This window comes from Callospermophilus lateralis, chromosome X (assembly GCF_048772815.1).
Source record: "Callospermophilus lateralis isolate mCalLat2 chromosome X, mCalLat2.hap1, whole genome shotgun sequence".
Taxonomy (NCBI): domain Eukaryota; kingdom Metazoa; phylum Chordata; class Mammalia; order Rodentia; family Sciuridae; genus Callospermophilus; species Callospermophilus lateralis.
In genome coordinates this window covers 115041611-115062175 of record NC_135325.1, presented here as the reverse complement: position 1 = coordinate 115062175, position 20565 = coordinate 115041611, and positions in this window count along the sequence as shown.

Below are 20565 nucleotides of genomic sequence, written 5' to 3'. Positions count from 1 at the left end.
TTTTTTTTTAAAAAAAAGAAGGACTATCAAATGTCTCCTTTACACAGGTGACTTTCCCTTCCCCCCATCTGTCTATCTGCCATAGTACTTGCCAGTACAGTAGAACAATGGATGAGCTTTGGATAGGGACAAGTACCCATGAATACTTTGTCTTTCCAAGTGAGTACTAATTATGACCTAAAACCAAAAGGGTGTTCATTCTAGTTAGGCTTTTGAATTCTTGAAATTTGCTATAGACTCAACTATAATTGCACATACATTTTAACATACACAGATAAGCATTCATGTTCCACAATCTATTTCAAAATATGAGGTTCACATTTCTCAGCTGAGCCTTCTATGATTCTTGTTAAAGTGGCGAGAAAGGGTGTACTTTAGTAAACACATGCTGTACCATCTATTTAGTATATAGTATTTAAAACAATAACATTTTCAGCCTCATGATAACCCTGAGGTAAAGAAATATTATCTCCATTGAAAATGATGAAATTAAAGATCAGAAAGATTAAGTCACTTACACAATGTGATACAATGACCAATTCCAGCATATCTGACTCCAAAGTCCAAGGTCTTAACAGAATAGCATAGTGCCTCTGAGTTGAGGGTAGAAATGGACCACTCTGAGTACTGTGAGGGGAGTACCTAAACCAAAGTCCAAGAAAAGGTTGCAGTCCTTGTCTTGGTGTTCTATTTGGGTAGAACAAACGGCCTGTATCTGTTTGCATGGGAGACTCTGTATACTTTCATATACATTATTCCATGTAAATCGTACAATGTCAAGTGTACATAATTACTCCTGTTTTCCTTTTTTTGGGGGAGGGGGCAGAGGGGTACTGGGGATGAAACTCAGGGGCACTCGACTACTGAGTCACATCCCCAACCCTCTTTTGTATTTTATTTAGAGACAGGTCTCACTGAGTTGCTTAGCCCCTCACTTTTGCTGAGGCTGGCTTTGAACTCATGATCCTTCGGCCTCAGCCTCCCAAGCTGCTGGAATTACAGGCATGCACCACAGCACCTGGCACTACTCCTGTTTTCAAAAAGAGACAATGAGCTACTTGCTGGGGTTATAATTTAGAGTAACACTGCAAGTTCTGTATCTCGCCACAAACTATGCTTCTGAACTCCATATATGTGTATAACTGTGTACAGAAGCACACTTCTTTTGTCTTTTTAATATTTATTTAGTTGTAGGTGGACACAATATCTTTATTTACTCATTTTTATGTGGTGCTGAGGATCGAATCCAGGGCCTCACACGTGCAAGGCAGGTGCTCTACCACTGAGCTACAGCCCGAGCCCCAACTTGTTTTGTCTTAATTAGACTAATTTCTTAGAACACAGAAATTGCATTTTTTATTGATTTCCATATTACATTACACCTTGTTACATTGTACTTTGTACCTGCTACTCAAGAAATTGAAATATCTTTATTGGCAGTATAAAAATGATTTAAAGAAATGTCAAGTAAAAACCGATTTCTAATAATAAACGGAGAAACAACACAAACTTCTCACAAGACCATAAATATTTTCAATACTCTCTGGTACTTCGAAATAGAAATCAGGAGAAACCACCAAAAAAAAGAGTTTTTCCCCAAATCAGAGACACTGAAAAGAATCATCGGCTAAAAACTATAATGCAGATAAACTGAAAGTCTTTTATTAAATTACATCTGACATTTAAAAATAAAGGAGAAAGCTGTGAGAAGATGAGATGTTGTTGACCTTTGTGATAAGTGTACGGTTAGCCACCCATCTATAATTAAAAGTAAAACCAACAAGTAAAGCAGAGTTGTTTTTTTTTTTAAGTAATGGGTGAAATATGGCTGCTTAGTAGTGATTAGTGACCTTAAAACCAAAATCATTTTTATGAAATTGGCAGAATACCAAGATGAAAAAACTTATCTAGAACTCAAAATAAAGGCATTTGTTTATAGTTTAATGTAGCTGAAGCTCATTACATAGGAAAGAAATATGTAACCAAATTTAAACCAATGGTTATGTTTTGTGCATCAGCTGTAAAAGTCATCAAGAAAAATATGTGCAAAGTTACCTTTTTAAAATTTTGATATTCTTTGCAATGGTTCCCAATTACTATAAAGGCACAAGAATGTTGCATGATCACTCAATAATTCAGCACAATACATTTATATCACACATTTATTTTTCAAAATTCCTTTTTTAAAATTTTTTTTGTAGTTGATGGACATAATACCTTAAAATAAAGGCATTATGTCCATGTGGTGCTGGAGATAGAACCCAGGGCCTCACTCATGCTAGGCAAGTGCTCTGCCGCTGAGCTACAGCCCCAGCCCCATAAATTCTTACAGATCTCTGTTAATATAAAATTGGGCCTAAATAAAAGATAAGAAAATTGTTCTCGGGGGCTGGGGATGTGGCTCAAGCGGTAGCGTGTTTGCCTGGTGTGCGTGCGGCCTGGGTTCGATCCTCAGCACCACATACAAACAAAGATGTTGTGTCCGCCGATAACTAAAAAATAAATATTAAAAAATTCTCTCTCTCTCTCTCTCTCTCTCTCTCTCTCTCTCTCTCTCTCTCTCTCTCTCTCACTCTTTGAAAAAAAGAAAAAAGAAAAAGAAAATTGTTCTCAAATGAATTCTTCAAAGAATAGAAAACAGATATGTGGGGAAACTGACCGAGAAAACACTGAGAGACTAACGTCCAAAAAGAGGACACATGGAGTGAGTGTCTTGATTGTGAGAAGCAGAGGAAAATGACACATCTGCCTTAGATAGATCACAAACCAACAGAGTCAAATAAGAACAACTGAATTCTGTTAGAAAATTATCCATCTTTTGGTAGGTTCAACGATCACTATTTTGATGTTTAAATTGTCTATTACAGACACCAGCTCTCAGTTATTAAAGGAAATCCGCAATCAAGATAAGAACACTAATTTATTCCCATCAAGCATTCCATTTGCCAGAGGTAATTTTGGCGTCAGAGTACTGCACTTTTGATCTCATGATTGTTGGAAAAAAACACTGAAATCCCAGCACTTTTTATCTCTTGCCATCCACGTTCCTGTGCTCTTAAGTCTCTCTCAATCAAAAAAAAAAAAAAAAAAAACAACAGCACTACAGTTCCGTAAGTGTGTTGTGCTTCATTACCTGTAGGCCTTTGTAAATGACATTATCTCTGCAAAGAAATTCCTTCTGTTCAGATTTGTTCAAATTACCATCAGGTAAAATTTGGTTATTTTTGGTGTATAGTTAGTTCAGATTCAGATAACTGCTTCTATAATCAGGATGAATAGTTCTATCACCTCAAAATTCCCTAGCAGAGTCACACAATCCCCCACTCTAAGCCCTGTAAATCACTGATCTAGTCTTTGTCACATAGTTTTGCCTAACAATGTTATGTAAATGGAATCATACAATATCATATATTTTGAGATTAACTTCTTTTACTACGCATAATGCCTTTGAAATTAATCTGAATTATTCTGTGAATCAGTAGTTTGTTCCTTTTATTGCTGAGTAGTATTCCACTGTATGGATATACTACTAATTATTCACACTGTAATCCAGGTGACACAGGAGGCAGAGGCAGGAAGATCACAAGTTCAAAGCCAGCCTCAGCAATTTAATGAGGCACTATGCAACTCAGTGAGACCCTGTCTCTAACAAAATACAAAATAGGGCTAGGGATGTGGCTCAGTAGAAATGCCCCTGGGTTCAATCCCCAGAACTTAAAAATAAAGAAAAGACATTCGGATTATTTCTGGTTGGTAATGTGAATAAAACAGCTATGAACTTTCATAAGTAAGAGCATGCATAAATGAAGTATGGTAGGCTGAATAATGGTCCCTAAAGATATCCCAGTTCTAATATCTTTGAACCTTTGAATGAATATGTTACCCTATGTGGCAAAATACACTTTGCAGATGTGAATGCTTTGGATCTGGAATGTTCTCCAAAGGGTCATGTATTAAAGGCTTGGTCTACAATGCAGCACTGTGTTCAGAGGTATGGCTTTTTGGAAATGACTGGATAATGAATGCTCTGATCTCATGATGGTTTAATGAGATGAATGGACTATTGCGAAGTGGAGGAAAGAGTATGAGTTACAGACTAACTGGAGGACGCAGGTCACTGGAGGTAACCCTGGAGAGGTGTATCTTATCTCTGACCCCTACTTTGCTCATTTATTCTCTCTCTCTCTCTCTCTCTCTCTCTCTCTCTCTCTCTCTCTCTCTCTCTCTCTCTCTCTCTCTCCATCTCTTCTTCTCTGATTACTGGCGACCATGAAGTGAGGAAGTAACTCTAGCCTACCACACACTCTCCCAGCCATGATTTTCTGCCTCACCACAAGCTCACAGTGATGGGGCAAAGAGTTGTGCACTGAAATCTTGAAAAACATGAGCCAAAAATTTTCCTCCTTTCAGTTGATTTTCTCAGGCATTCTGACACAGCAATGCAAACTTGACTAAGACAATGTGATTAGGGACCCTGAGATCAGAAGATTATCTTAGATTAACCCAGTGGGCCCTAAACAGAGTCACAAGCATCCTGAAATGAGAAAAGCAAAGATTCCCCCATAGAGAATAGGAGAAGTCAATGTGACCAAGGAGGCAGATACTGAAATGATGTGGCCACAAGCCAAGAAATGCCAGCAGCCACCAGAAGCTGGAAGAAGCAAGGAACAGATTTCTCCCCTAGAGCTTCAGGAAGGTGTGAAACTGATTTCAGACTCCTATTCTGCAGAAAAGTAAGGAAATATACTTCTGCTATTTTAAGCCACTAAATTTGTGGTAATTTGATGCAGTAACCACAGGAAACTGATAGAGTAAGTCTTTGCTATTCTAGGTTAAATTGTACTTCAAGGAGTACAATTGCTCAGTTGTATGGGAAGTACACGTCCAGCTTCAAAACAACTTTGCATTTACCACCAGCAATGTAAGAGAGATCCAGTATAAATGAAATGTATTGATATTTATTTATGGTTTAAATTTATATTTCCCTAGTAACAAATGATTTTTTGTGTGCTTATTTGCCATCCAAACTAAGCTCTAATTGTTTACTCATTTTCTCATTAGATTTCCTTTTTTTAAAAAATGTTCTGTTTTGAAGATTCTTTCTATATACTAGAAAAAACTTCCTTTGCTGGATATATAGAAGGCCTATCTTTTCACAGAATAACCAAAATGAAATCCATTATTCTATATCATTAAAATTTAAAAATAAGTCATGTGCTATAGGTCATTCAAGAAACATCATTTTTAATTTTGATAAGGGCCAAATTAGCAATCTTTTTCTTTTACAAATCTCACTTTTGGTGTCATTTCTAAACTTTTCACCAGACACTCAGAAACTAAGGGTTTCTCCTGTGTTTTACTTTTACAAGATTTAGACTTTCATATTTTATATTTAGATCTGTGATCCATCCATTTTGGGTTAATTCTCATATGTGTTATGAAATTTAAGTCAAAGTTTTATTTGTTCACCTAAGACTGACCAATTATTAAAATACCATTTGTTGAAAAGAGTATTCTTTCTCCAAATTGCCCATGCACCTTTGTGAGACCTCTGAAAGTCGTACTTGTACAGGTGCATCAATGAAGTCTCTATTGTGTTCCATTGCCCTACATAATTCTACTTTGTCTTAATAATTACTGTAGCTATGTAAAAATTCTTTAATAGTGTGAGTAGCGTGATTCTTACCACTTGGTTCTTTTCAAAAACTATTTGTTTATTGAATTTTTATTCTTACACATTTTTATTTTATTTTTTATTTTTTAGTTGTAGATGAACACAATCTCTTTATTTTTATTTATTTATTTTTATGTGATGCTGAGGATCAAACCCAGAGCTTCATGAGTGCAAGGCAACTGCTCTACCACTGAGCTACAACCCCAGTCCTCCTTATATGTTTTTAATAAGTTTATCTATATAAACAAATAATCCTGCCAGTATTTTAGAAAAATTGACATTTTACATCGAGCCTGCCAATCCAAAAATCACATAATTTATTTATTTTTAATTAAAAAGAATAATGGATTTCATTTTGGTATATTCATACATGTATATAACATATTTTGATCATTCCACCTTCCCACTTCCCTCCACCACCGTCCTCTCCCCACCACTGTGATGCCCTTCCTCTTCTCTAATAGTCTGTCTTCTAATTTTATATCATATCCCCTCCCCCGGTTTCTACATATGAGAGAAAACATGTGATACTTGTCTTTTTTCATCTGGTTTACTTTGCTTAACATTATGATACCCAATTCCATTTTCCTACAAATGACATGATTTCATTTTTGTTTATGGCTGAATGTTCTACGTTATGTATATACACCAAAATTTCTTAATCTATCTACTGAAGGGCATCTAGGCTGATTCTATAACCTAGCTATTATGAACTGTGCTGCTATAAATATCAGTACGTAGGTTCTCTATTGTATGCTGACTTTAATTCCTTCAAGTATATATAAACCAAGCAGTGCAAAACCCACATCATGCCGAGCATGGTGGCACATGCATATAATCTCAGGGACTCAGGAGGCTGAGACAGGGGGATCGCGAGTTCAAAGCTAGCCTCAGCAAAAGCGAGGCACTTAGCAACTCAGTGAGACCCTGTCTCTAAATAAAATACAAAATAGGGCTGGGGATGTGCCTCAGTGGTTGAGTGCCCCTGAATCCAATCCCCAGTAGAGAAAAAAAAAAAAAGAGAGAGAACCCACATTATTTATTTAGATTTTGAGTTTTCTCATCTGCATTTGGTAGTTTACAGCATAAAGTTCATGTTTAGGCACTAATATCAAAACCAAAGATATTATAAGAAAGGAAAATGACAGATCAATCTCTCTCATGAACGTAGATCTTTTTTTTAATCTTCAACAAAATTTTCAAGTGCTTCCATGTCTTGGCAGTATGAACAAAGCTGCTATAAAAGACTGTGTGCAGGGTTTTCTATGGACTTAAGATTTTTAACTCATTTTAGTAAATATCAAGGAGAGTGTGTTGGTCAGCTTTTTGCCACTGTGACATGAAAAAATTAGCATAGGAAAAGTTCATTTTGGACTTACAGTTTCAGAGATTTAGTGCATGGTCAGCAGACTCTATTGCCATGGGCCTATTCTGGGGCAGAACACCATGGTGGAGGGAAGCTGCTCAGCTCACGGTAGCCAGGAATCAGGGAAAGAGAGTGCTTGAGGAGCTAGGGATAAGACATAATCCCCAAAGGCATGTCCACAGTGACCTGTTTCCTCCAACCATGTCCCAGCTGTACAGTCACCACCCAGTAATCCATTGAAATTGTCAATCCATCAAATGGATTAATCCACTGATTTAAATAATACAAACAAACCATGATATACATATACAATGCAACAGTATTTAGCAATAAAAAGAAATGAGCTATCATGGTACAAATACATGTAGGAGAATCTGCAATGCATATTACTAAATGAAAAAAGGCAATCTGAACAGTCTATATGTAATGACATTCTGAAAAAAACAAATGGTTGCCAAGATTTTAAGTTTGAAGGAGGGAAGGGTGAAGAGGTGGAGCACAGGAGGGTTGTAAGGAAGTAAAACTATATAGTATGACTCTATAATGGTGGATTTATAAATAAATATTTAATATTTTGGGCTAACGATTATAAAAGGAATTATTTATGATTTCAGTTTCCAATTGTTTATTTGCCAATATATAGAAACATGAATGATTTTTGGTTTTGATCTTATACCACATGACCTTACTAAACTCATTCATTTGTTCAACAATTATTATTATTTTCTTTTTAGATTTCTTTCTCCTATATAGACAATTATGAGTAGAGACATTTACTAGTTCCTTTCTAATCCATATGCACATGCAATTAGACCCTTAAAGAATGTACCAATTGCATTAAGTGACAAATATGAAAATGTTTGAAAGTTTTTTGTATAATGTACATGTATTTACATAAATTCCTTTCATGGTGCATTTTAAATGACAATTCTTGCTAAATCTAGAAAATAAAGTCATCTTTGGTTTATGTCTGCAATAACCCAAATACTTAAGACACATCTATAAAAGCACTTTGGAACCATACAAATTAAGATAATTGTTTATGCACATATCCTGTGGATTTTTAGCTAAAGAATATTCAAACAACATAAATGCTGTATCAGGGTCAATGCATTTAAAGGAGAATTTTACTCAGTAATTTTGAAATGCAAATAAAATACCACACAGATTGTGTTGGGCCAGGCATGGTGGTGCACGCCTGTCATCCCATCAACTCAGGAGGCTGAGGGAGGAGAATCACAAGTTCGTGGTTAGCCCCAGGAATTTAATGAGACCATAGGCAACCAAGCTAGACCCTGTCTCAAAATAAAAAAGGACTGGGGTTGTGGCTTAGTGTTTAAGCACCCCTGGGTTAAATCTCCAATACCAGATTGTGTTGAACTGTTTTGTTTCTGTCACTGTTCAGCAAAATGTGTGATGCACAGTATTTTACTATATGCATACTGTGGAATGGCTAAATTAATTGGCATATGGAGTTGAATTTTTCTTTTGATTTCCATTTATTTTAAATTTAAATAAATTTTAACTGATAAAATTAATTTAAAAAGCACAAAATTAATTTCATAAAAACACAAAAATATGCACATTCCATGAAGTACAAAGTGACATTTCAATACATGTAGATGTATTATATTCAAATCAGGTTAATCATTTCTTTCGCCTCAACATTTATCACTTCTTTATGGTAAACACATACAAAATTTTTTCTTCAATGTTTTTGAAATGTATAGTTCAGTAATGTTACTGTGCAAGAAATATCACATCAGGACTTACTGCTCTTATATAACTAACTTAGTTAGTGCCCATTGGTCAAACTTTTCCTATTCTCCAGAATCTCTCACCCACCATTCTATACTAATTATTGACATTTTCAGATTCCTCAAGGGTGAATCATGTGGTATTTGACTGTGTGCCCCGCAATTTATTTGACATAATGACCTTGAGTTCCATCCATACTGACGTAAATATACAACCACTATGGAAAGCAATATGGAGGTTCATCCAAAAGTTAACAGCAAAGCTACTATGTGATCCAACAATCCCAATGCTGAGTATATAATCAAAGGAAATAAAATCGGGATGTCAGAGACCTCTGCATTCCCATGTTCATTGAAACACAATGCACAACAATGAAGACATGGAATCAACCTGTGTCCATCAGCTGATAAATTGTGGCATATGTACACAATGCAACACTATTCAGCTACTAATTTTAAAAAAAAAAAACTTAAACTGTTTTCATCATTTATGCCAAAGAAAGAAGAAACAGGGGTTGGAGTTGTGGCTCAGTGGTAGAGCACATGCCTGGCATGTGTGAGGCCCTGGGTTTAATCCTCAGCACAGCATATAAATAAACAAATAAAATAAAAGATCCAGGGGCTGGAGTTGTGGCTCAGCAATAGAGTGCTCACCTAGCATGTGTGAGGCCCTGGGTTCAATCCTCAGTACCACATAAAAATAAATTAATAAAAAAATAGGTATTTATCCAACTACAAAAAAATAAAATAAAATAAAATAAAAATAAAAGATGCATTTACAACTAAAAAGTATTTTAAAAAAAGAAGAAACAGTCCACCATCTAACAATTCTCAATATACCAGTTACACTAAATATCTACATCTAATCAGAGTTAGAAATAGACTTCAGTAGAAAGAACAATTATGAGGAAGAAAATAACCAAGTAACAAATATTTTCAAGAGTGGAACCTACAGTACATGACAGGGTTCCATATGCAGTATTGTACTGCTGCTTTTGTTTTCAAATAATTTTATGGAAGCATATTTGTATAACATGTAATCTCCCTTTTCAAAGGCACAGTTCAATGTGGGTTTTCTTTCTTTTTTTTTTTGTAATCTTAACTACTTTGATACAATAACCACCACCTCTATAAATCAGTTTTAGAAAATTTTCTTTACCCAACATGAAACCTCATGCACATTTACTGACAATCCCTGTTTTCCATTGCCATCACAGACAACCCGTAACATGCTTCTGATCTCAATATTTGTGGCTATTTCATATAAATGTAACAATAAAATATGTGGTCTCTTATGATTGCCTTCTTTCACGGAGTATAATCTTTTTAAGATATGATAACATGTCTTTACTTCTTTTTATGAATGAATAACATATCATATTTTATTTATTCACTTGTTATGTATGATGGACATTTGGATGGCTTCTAATTTTCATCATTATAAATAATGCTGCTATGAACAATTGTATAAGGTTTTTGTGGATACGTACATTTTCCATTTTCCTCAGTAGATGTTTAACAGTGGAACTGCTGCTTATATGGTTAACTGGGATTTTAACTTTTTGAGGAACTGCCAAACTGTTTTCCAAAGCAGCTGTACCATTTTACATTCCCACCAGGAATGTATAAGGGTTCCAATTTCTTCAACACGTGTTATTATCTGTCATGTTGATTAAAGCATCCTACTGGGTGTGAATGGGGTATTTTGTTTTGGATTTTCATTTGCATTCCAATAATGAGTGATGTTTAACATCTTTTCCTATGCTTTTTAGTCATTTAAATATCTTCTTTGGTGAAATGTCTATTAAATCTTTTTCTTATGTTTCAAATAGATTGTCTAATTGTTATTAAGTTGTAAAATTTTTGTCCACTGAGGATATAAGTCCTTTATCAGATAGTTGTTTTGCAAATATTTTCTTCCATTTTCATTTCTTGTCTTTTGGAATTAAACTTATTTTGAGATGAATGTATGTTCACATGCAGTTGTGGGAAATAATTTGGAGAAGTCTCAATTACTGTTTACCCAGATTCCACAGTAATATCATGCAGAACTATAGTACAATACCACAACCTGAATATTGACAGGGATATAATCATGTAACAAAACCTTTCTGTTACCACACCACGAGAATCTTTCATGTTGTCCTTTTTTTATTCACATCAATTTTCTTCCTATATCAATACTCCTCAATCCCTTGAAAACAATATCCTGATAGTTTGTTGAAGATGTTCACTTCTCCTTTAATCAGTGGTATTGCATATGCTTAGGTAAACACACACACACTCTTTCAATTTGTGATAATTTCCAAGACATCTAGAGCAAGACAGTTCCTTTTCCAATCTTACCATTTTAGCTGAAGTTTTTGGAAGCCTCCCAAATTTATTTTGAAACATTTTTATGAACTTAGTTCTTTTGTTTTGATTTGTTTTGTTCTTCGGAGAGCAGATGCCACCATATGGCTTCAGTGTGTTCCCCTGCAGTATCATAGACAAAATGAAATGGCTGCCAGATTTCCCCAGAGTGCTCATATCATAAAGGAAATGGTTTGTGAAGTCAAGAGACTCAGGCTTCTGATAGGTCCTCCAAAATGGTTTAGAGCAGTAATTCAGAAAGAAACAGAAAAAAACACTAGATGATGCCTGCACACAAGGGCAGTCACCTCACTGAAATGCCTCAAAAGCTAGTTTACAGTACCATAGCTACCAAGAAAATAAGTAAAATTGTAAAGATACTTTAAGATTTAAAAATGTAGCCAGGCACAGTGGCACACACCTATAATCTCAGCAGCACAGGAGGCTGAAGCAGGAGATCACGAGTTCAAAGCCAGCCTCAGCAACTTAGTGAGGCCCTAAGCAACCCAGTGAGACTCTGTCTCTAAATCAAATATTTAAAAAGGGCTAGCAATATGGGGTAGGAAGGAATGAATCAGAAATTATTACCCTATGTACATATACAACTATACGACCAGTGGGATTCTACAACATGTATAACCAAAAGAATGAGAAATCATATATATGCATTCTACTGTCATGTAAAATTAATTAAAACCAAAAAAAGGGCTGGGGATGTGGCTCAATGGTTAAGCACCTCTGGGTTCAATCCCCAGTATCAAAAAAATAAATAAAAAGACTGAAAAGTACAAGGACATGGTCCATTATAAATGTTAGCTGAAATATGATTCCTCTCTTCCATGAATGGAAGTAAAAAGTTTGGTTCCTTTGAGACACAGTCCTGCATGAAACTGTTTGACCAATGACAATCACACAAAGTTCCAAAGAGGAGCATGAACTCTGTTCTTTTTTCATCCCCGTAAGAGTTGAGCATGTATGCAAAGTTATGATATAAATTCAAGAAAATATAGTTTTATTAAGGAAGTTTTCAAACTTAATATTTCCCCTTGAAAACAAACTTTAAGGAAACAGACTTAAGAAATTGTAATGTCTCCCTAAGGTCAGAAAATGTCTTTTACCTTAGACTAACAAGGTAAGGTATACAATCAATACTCAGGAAATGTTTGTGAAATGGTATGTTGATTCAAATTAAGACCTTATCTTTCAATTTTCCCTATGGGTGCTTCTTTTTCCTTTGTTACTAAAATCTACGTAGGTCTGTTTTACTCAGCTTTCTGTTACTATGACAGGTGCACAAATAATCAACTTATAAAGAAAAAAGGTTTATTTTGGCTCACAGATCTAGAGGTTCCAGTCCATAACTGGTTGGGCCCATTGCTTCTGGACCTGTGAGGAGGCAGTACATCATGGAAGGAGCATGTGATGGGCTAAAACCACTCACCTCATACTCAGGAAAAGAAAAACAATAAGAGACTGGAGTTTCACAATCCCTTCAAGGGCCTCTCCCAATGACCCAGAAACCTCCCAGTAGGCCCCATCTTGTAAAGAATCAATAACCTCCCAAGAGCACCAAACTAGAGAATCAAGCCTTTACCACATGAACCATTGAGGAACACTAATGATCCTAACTATAGCAAGGTCAAAGGCCTATGGATCCATGAAAAATTTTCATTATCTCTATCTGTTATTATATAACAGTGAAAAACAGATAATTTTAAACTTTCCCCCCATCCTTTAATTATAATGCTCCATTTAGTCATCACTATGTTTTCAAAAAATCATCAGTGTGCAATCCAGCAGTGTGCTTGAGCCAAAATTCCTAGCTATGTTCCTATAACCATTCAAAAATATTTCATGAGCACCTACTAGATGTCTGGCACAGATATGGAGAGTATATATGAGTGAACAAAACAAGTAAAATTCCTTCCTTCATGAGATTACATTTTATTGGGTCCCTACATGCTAAGCATCCTGAAAATTATCAGGACATAATTATAAAGCTTTTTGCTATGATTTGAATGTATGTATCTACCTTACACCCAAGTTTGTGCTCCTAAAACAGAATAATGGAGACTGTGATACTTATAAAGAACAGAGACTTATTTTTCACAGTGCTGGAGGCTCGGAATGCTAAGATCAAGGTGCTAGCATTTAGTGTCCAGTAAGAGGCCAGACTCTACTTCCAAGGTATCACCTTGATGCTACATCCTCCAGACAGAGGTACAACTGTGTGTCCTCACAAGGGCAGAAAGTGGAAGGGCAAAATCCAATAAATGCTTTTATGGGGGCATTGATCATTAATCCATTCATAAGCTCAGAGATCTCATGGCCTAAATACCTCCTCAAAGGTCCTATACCCCAATACAGTTGTATTGGAAATTATATTTTCAACACATAATTTGGGGGGACAAATTCAGACCATAACAGTGTCCCTCCAAAATTCTTATTTTGGAACCTAAATACCCAATGTGATAGTGTTAAGAGTTTATGGAAGTGATGAAGTCATGAGTGCTTGAATATATGGTATTAGTACCCTTTGAAGAGGATGAAGGGAGGATCTAGTCCCTTTTTTGCTCTTCCATTCTTCCCACCATATAAGGATACAGTGTTCATCCTTTTAGGACACAGCATCAAGACATCATCTTAGAAACAAGGAACGAGCCCTTGCCAGACCAAAAAACCTGCTACCAACCTGATTATAAACATTCCAGTCTCTAGAACTATGAGAAATAATTTCCTGTTATTTATAAATTATTCAGTCTAGGTATTTTCTTATAGCATCAGTAATGGATTAAGATACCTTTCGACAAAGTCATTATCAACGTGGGATGAAACATGGGGACTACTTATGATAAATAAACCTAAAGAAGCAAAATGGAAAAGAACTTCCACACTTAATAAAGTAATGTATACAATAATAATATCGATCATTAATTGAGCACTCATACATAACTAAGTAAATGTAGTTATAGTTTACCAAGCTCTTCCAAAGAGCCATGAGCTTCTTGAACCATGTGCTGCTTCTTATTCAACTCCTCTAACAAATAGGCAATGTAATTACTATTATTGCCTCTGCGTTTCATAGGAGGACACTGAAGCTCACCCAAGTCAACATAGGGACAGGGCAGGAAGAAGAAGGGAATCACCCTAAAGGCACAAACTAATAAATAACAGAGCCAGGACTGCAAAGCTAGTGTGTATCCTACCTACCAGAGCAGAGTCAATGAAAACCAAGGATTCATAATACACCAAGCATAGTTCCTGCTTTCCAAGAGTTCACAGGTCATGCAAAACTGTAAATAACTTAAAACAGTGACATGTTATGCACTTACCATGATGTCACTGCTGAGATCCAAACCACTTAAAGATGCTTTATTTCACCTAATCCTTACAACAAGCCTATAAAATAAGTATTGACAGCATCCCTTGTTTAAAAGATGAGGAATCCAAGAAAAATTTGCCCAAAATCGCACAATTTATAATGGAGCCAGGAAAAAGATTAGGACATTAAAGGAATAAACCAAAAAGAAAAAAAAAATGTGTATTAATGTGAAGTGGTTAGAGGTGATATTTCCTTGAAAAAGTTTCTTTTAAAACTCTCCCATTGCCAGGCATGGTGGTACATGTCTGTAATCCCAGTGCCTCAAAGTAAAAATAAAAAGGACTAGGGATGTGGCTCAGTGGTACCAATCCCTGGTACCAAAAAAAAAAAAAAAAAAATCCTCTTTCCAATAGAAAACAAAGTACTCAAGCAGATGATAATTTGGTGAGTCGTTTTCTACCTATGCCATCAGGCATTCATTTGTTCCACGTCCATTATCTACCAGCTCCATTCTCAACTGCCTTTGTCCAGTGGTTCACAAAACTGTGTTAAGTGCAGCCCTCCCCACATCTGCAGAGAGGTGATGGCAGGAAGCAGGGAAATATTAATTCAGCCCCCCCCCAACCCCACTGACCTATGATCCAGTTTTCTGCAATGCTCAAAGCAGCTTTTCTCCTTTCCTTTACTAAAGGCTTGTTTTGACATCAGTATTGATGAGTAGTGTTTAACACTTCAGAAAGAGTGGATACGGCATAGAAATTAGATGCGCACACAGAAGATACATACTTATACACATAGTGGTCGAAATACATCTAATTAATCCATTTTCTTGACATGGAAATTTGAAGAACATAGGATCATATGAGAAGCCTGAGATGAATGCCTCACAGGAAGATGACTAAGTCACCAAAATGCTTTGACATGGACACAAACTATCTAAGACAACTTTGCTCATTCTCAGGAACCATGAAAAACCCTTAAAACCCTTAAAAAAAAACCCTTAAAAGTCAGGGTCAAGAAGTAGCTCAGTGGTACAGCACTTGGCTACTACACATAAGGACCTAGGTTTGATTCACAGCACTAGAAAAAAATAAAAAGTAGTTTCCTGAGCAAGATCCTGGGAAGGAAATATGGATTCACAAGAAATATTGTAGGAACTGTAAGAAGTTGTGTTATTACATCATTACCATATTGACAGTCATTTAGAACTATTCAATTCTGTTTATTCCTGGAAAGGTATAAAAGCTAAAATATAGATATCAGTGGGTAGAGTGAAAAAGTCCTCAGAAATAAGGAAACTAAGGTGGAAGGAGAGAAATGAAGTTTCCTGAAATTTCGTGGCAAAATTTGCAACAGGATGCTCTCCCCTGTGACATACAAGGAAATACATTTCATTCTATAACACTCCTTTCCAAAATTCCAAAACAGAACCATAACTGGAAAGTCACCATCAACTCACCAAGACAGACTACGGTTTACACCATTAATTTGGATAATACTGTTTGAAACAGAAACATAATTCATCACTTTGGTAATTGTCATGCTTTTCTCTGAAAAGTGGACCAAATTGTGCACACCTGTAATCCCAGCAGCTCAGGAGGCTGAGGCAGGAGGATCAAAAGCTCAAAGCCAGCCTCAGCAATTCAGTGAGGCCCTAAGCAACTTAGCAAGGCCTTGTCTCTAAATAAAATATTTTTCAAAAGGCTGGGGATATGGCTCAGTGGTTGAGCTCCCCTGGGTTCAATCCCTGGCACCAAAAAGTGGTGGGGAGGGAGCACAAATTAGAGCTATTTAAACGATAAAGTATACAATGGTAGAGCTTAGAGAGCATCAACTCACATTTCTATATTTTGATTGAAGCAGCAATTTCCTCATTGGAGATCCCTTACTAGTCCATAGGCACACAGTTGGTAAACTAGCACCTTGGACTCTCAAGTCCAGTGATCTTCCTTTTACTGGTTTTGTGTCAGGTTTCTTTCAATTCTGCTAAGTATGAGCATAAATGTCTCTTTTTCAGCAAATTTTTGAAGAAGGCACCATTAGCCTTGACCTCCCTGCCCTGTCTCTCACTACTTTCCTCTGGGTACTCAACATTGCCACCTTCCATGCAGTCCAACCCTTCTGGGCAGATACAGCCTCTGTCATCCACTCCCCAGGGATGCCACAGTTTGGGGAAAAAAAAACAATCTGTTAAGAGCAGAATTCTGGACCTTCAAAAAAGAAAAGAAGGGAATAGCATTTGTATATCCTCAAATCACAAATCATTTCAAATATAAAATTTCTATTCCTGTGACATATGCAATTCTAACTACTTTCTTTTTTCCCAATTCCAAAGACAAATTCAACTTAGTATTTTCCTTAGACCCTAATGCAGTCCCTGAGTACAGAGTCCCACGCGGGCTCATCAACGAACATTTGCAACAAGGCTATTTGAGGCAACTTAATGACCCAGTGGCTCAGCAATCAAATCAATGGCTCAGCATCTGACCTTTAACTAGACAAAAATCTATATCCCTGACAAATCAGGCCTCAGGCCTCTCTACAGTCTTCCATATCAAAAAGAAAAAAAGCCGGCAGAGACTTTTTATGAGATACCAAAAGAAACTACTTCATAATTTAATAAATAAATAAAATCTATCAGTACACCTATAGAATCAGTTCTAAACACAACAAGCAAGCAACTATAAGCACACAAAGAAGGCTGACTTCTCTCCTTTTTTCACACTACATATACCTTACTGAAGAAGTATTGCAGAACATGGATTAATCGCACTCCTTGCTCTGGTAATAGTAGGTACCTGTACAGCGCTTTTTGGAACTGTCATTTTCTACACCCCAAACATATAAAGAGAGAACTGTGGCTCCAGTCATTAGAACATATTGCCATGGTGCATTTTCTTTAAAAAATATTTTTTAGTTGTAGATGAACACAATATCTTTATTTATTTATTTTTATGTGGTGCTGAGTATCGAACCAAGCGCCTCACATGTGCTAGGCAAGCACTCTTATAATGAGCCACCACCCCAGCCCTCAAAACTTTTCTCTTCCAGAAGTTTTTCTTCTGACTCTGCAAACTGAAAGCAAAACTGACTTAACTAAAGGGAGACCCTTGCTTAAATTTCAAGTTTTATATTTGGAGAGGAAAGAAGAAATAAAAAATCTGGTATCAATTCTAATGAGGCCTGACCCCCTTATTTATTAATGAGCATTGTGGATGTCAACTCATGCACTCCATGTATGAATGAAAAAAAACAGCTCTCATCAAGTTTCTCCTCCTGGTGCTCTTCAATTGTCAGGCGCAGAAGTCTCTAGAATACTGAGCAAGCTAATGGAGGTGCCACAGTAATGCACTGCTGCAGTTAGAAGCAGAACATTAAGCACAGAGTTCTTTAAGGATTTGGTTGGAGGCGCATATCCTCACTCCTAATAAAGAGAGAGCAAAACTTTTCGACATCTCATTGTACCACTTAATAGCATTAAATACCCCAAACCAATATTGTGAAGTAGAGGGAATAATACATCACATAAAAAAACAAGAGTATATGGTAATATTTTATTCTTTGTAGCTCAACCAATATGCTCTTTTCATTGAAATTCAACTTTCTGGTTCAAATGTGATTTTGCTTTAAGAACAGTTTAGTACATTTGTGGGTACATATTAAAGTATGAAAATATAATCATAATCATGTAAGGCATTTAATGATCAGTCAATTGGATTATCTTCTGGTCTAAAACCCTAATATCTATTTAATTGAGAGAAAGACAGAGACAGAGAATGAGAGTGTGAGCTGCTGTTTAGGACCATAATTGAAAGCTAACAGGATGTTTCATTACTAACCAGATATGATCCAATTCCACTTATAATTTTATACTACGAGAAAAAAGCGTATTTTATGTTCTATTAATTCTGAAGAACTTTTATTATTTATAATATTTTTATAATACACTCTGTAAAGGTAATAAATTGTGTCATTTTCCATTTGGTTTCTACACTGTATCTAATCAGCTCGAGAATAACAAGGAGCATTATGAAGCAGCAAAGCAATCTTGAATACACATAGAAACAGACAGCATCACAAATCTGCCTGCCTATTACTTTCAGGGAAGCTAATAATCAAAAGTGCCTCTTATAAAAAGTACTGCATATTGCAGCTTCAGAGAATTCAGAGGGCATCTCAGAGAACTGCTATGCATAAGTGTTCATGAAGGTCAAAATAACGAATACAGCATGGAAAGTGTCTGCCCAGGGGAAGGCAGGTAGGTTTTCAGCTCTTACAGGGGATCTTTGAGTTCATAATCAAGCATTATTATAAGATGACAGGACAAACCCAAGGGACGTTCACTCAAGAAAGGGAGGAACTGATCTAATCAATTATAAGACACCAATAACACTGATAAGCTCTTTCACATACATTATTCTAGTGGTTTCCAACTGTATTAATTAGAATTTTCTTCGGTTATTGTAATAAACAAGTAAAACATAGTGGCTTAAAAATTTGTTTCTTAGCTGGGTGCAGCATCGCATTCCTATAATCCCAGCAGGTATGGAGGCAGAGGCAGGATGATTGGCAGCGAGGTGCTAAGCAACTCAGTGAGACCCTGTCTGTAAATACAAAATAGGGCTGGGGATGTGGCTCAGTGGTCGAGTGCCCCTGAGTTCAATCCCTGGTACCCCCCTCCAAAAAAATTTACTTCTTTCACATAAAGATCCAACTCAGTAGATTGGTTAGTATGGCTGTTCCAAAATAATCAGAGGTCACAATAGCTTATTATTCTACCTCTCTCCACATGGCTTTTCCAGTTCAAGATCCAAATGGGGTTCTTCACCTTTGGATACAACTTCTGCATTCCAGCCAAAGGAAAGGGACCAAAAAATGAGGAGTCTATGATCTTATTCGAAGCATTCCCAGATGTTATACATTTTTTTTTTGTTTACATCCCATTGAGCATAACTGACTGCACAGCCACTCCAAGGTGCATGGCAAGGCACAGGGTGGAACTGTTGGTCAGGCAGTTCTGTGGCCAACAAGTTATTTAACTGTATGAGAAGATGGAAATGAACACTGGAAGCCAATTACCAGTCCCTGTCATGACGTCACATGATCTGTGAAGCTCAAATGACCATAAGGTTGTGGCAAAGGGACCATGAATTCATGAGTTTATTGAGTATTAACTACACACAGAGCAATATACACAAGCATTCAGAGCCAAGAAATATGAATTGAGGTATACCTGGATTGAAAACCTGAATGCACGTTTAACCAAAGTGTACCTCCTAAAGTCACACAGGAGAGAAAAGCTTTCCATTTGCTAAGTCTATTAAGACATTTATTTTTTGTCCCCCATTGCCCACTGTCCCACACCACAGAAGTCACTCCATATATTGTACTCTTCTTTTTGAAACCATGAGTCATGAGAATGAGCTCTCTAAAATGGTTTATGCAGATTTAAAAATAAAGATTGCATTTGGCTCAATAATATATCTTTGTGGAGGAATTTCCACTGAAAGAAGCATATTTAAAATAGTTATGTGGGAAAAGAAATATGTAGAGATTTCATTGTTCCATAAGTACATATAACATAGTATAAGAATGTTAGAGAAAATTATTACATGGGCAGAAGGAGTTAATATGCAATTGAAAGTACATCTCCTAGCTACATAATGAAACAGTAGAAAGTAATCATTATTTAAAACTGCAAGGCACAGGCAAAATGAATAGGGTCATTTTCCTAATGTCTTTGTGGGTTATGAGCCAAATCTTCCCAGAGAATATGAAAAAAGGAAAATGAAAAAGTTACTCAGTCTCCTGAAGCTTCTCTCATATGTAACTGCACAATTAGCCAGGGATAATATCCAATTGTTTCTCAACTACCTGTGTCCTTGCACACTAAAACAAAGCATTTTCCAGAAGCATCTGCTGACAGTACTGCAAAGGCACTTCCTTTCAAGATCATCTATTCCAAACCTCACTTTACAGAGGAGAAAACTGAGGCTCAGAAAGAGGCAGCAACCTGCCCAAAGTCATACTTCAAGAGAGGAACAGAGATGAATCTGAAGTTCAGAGCTATGTTCATGGCACCACACGACTATGT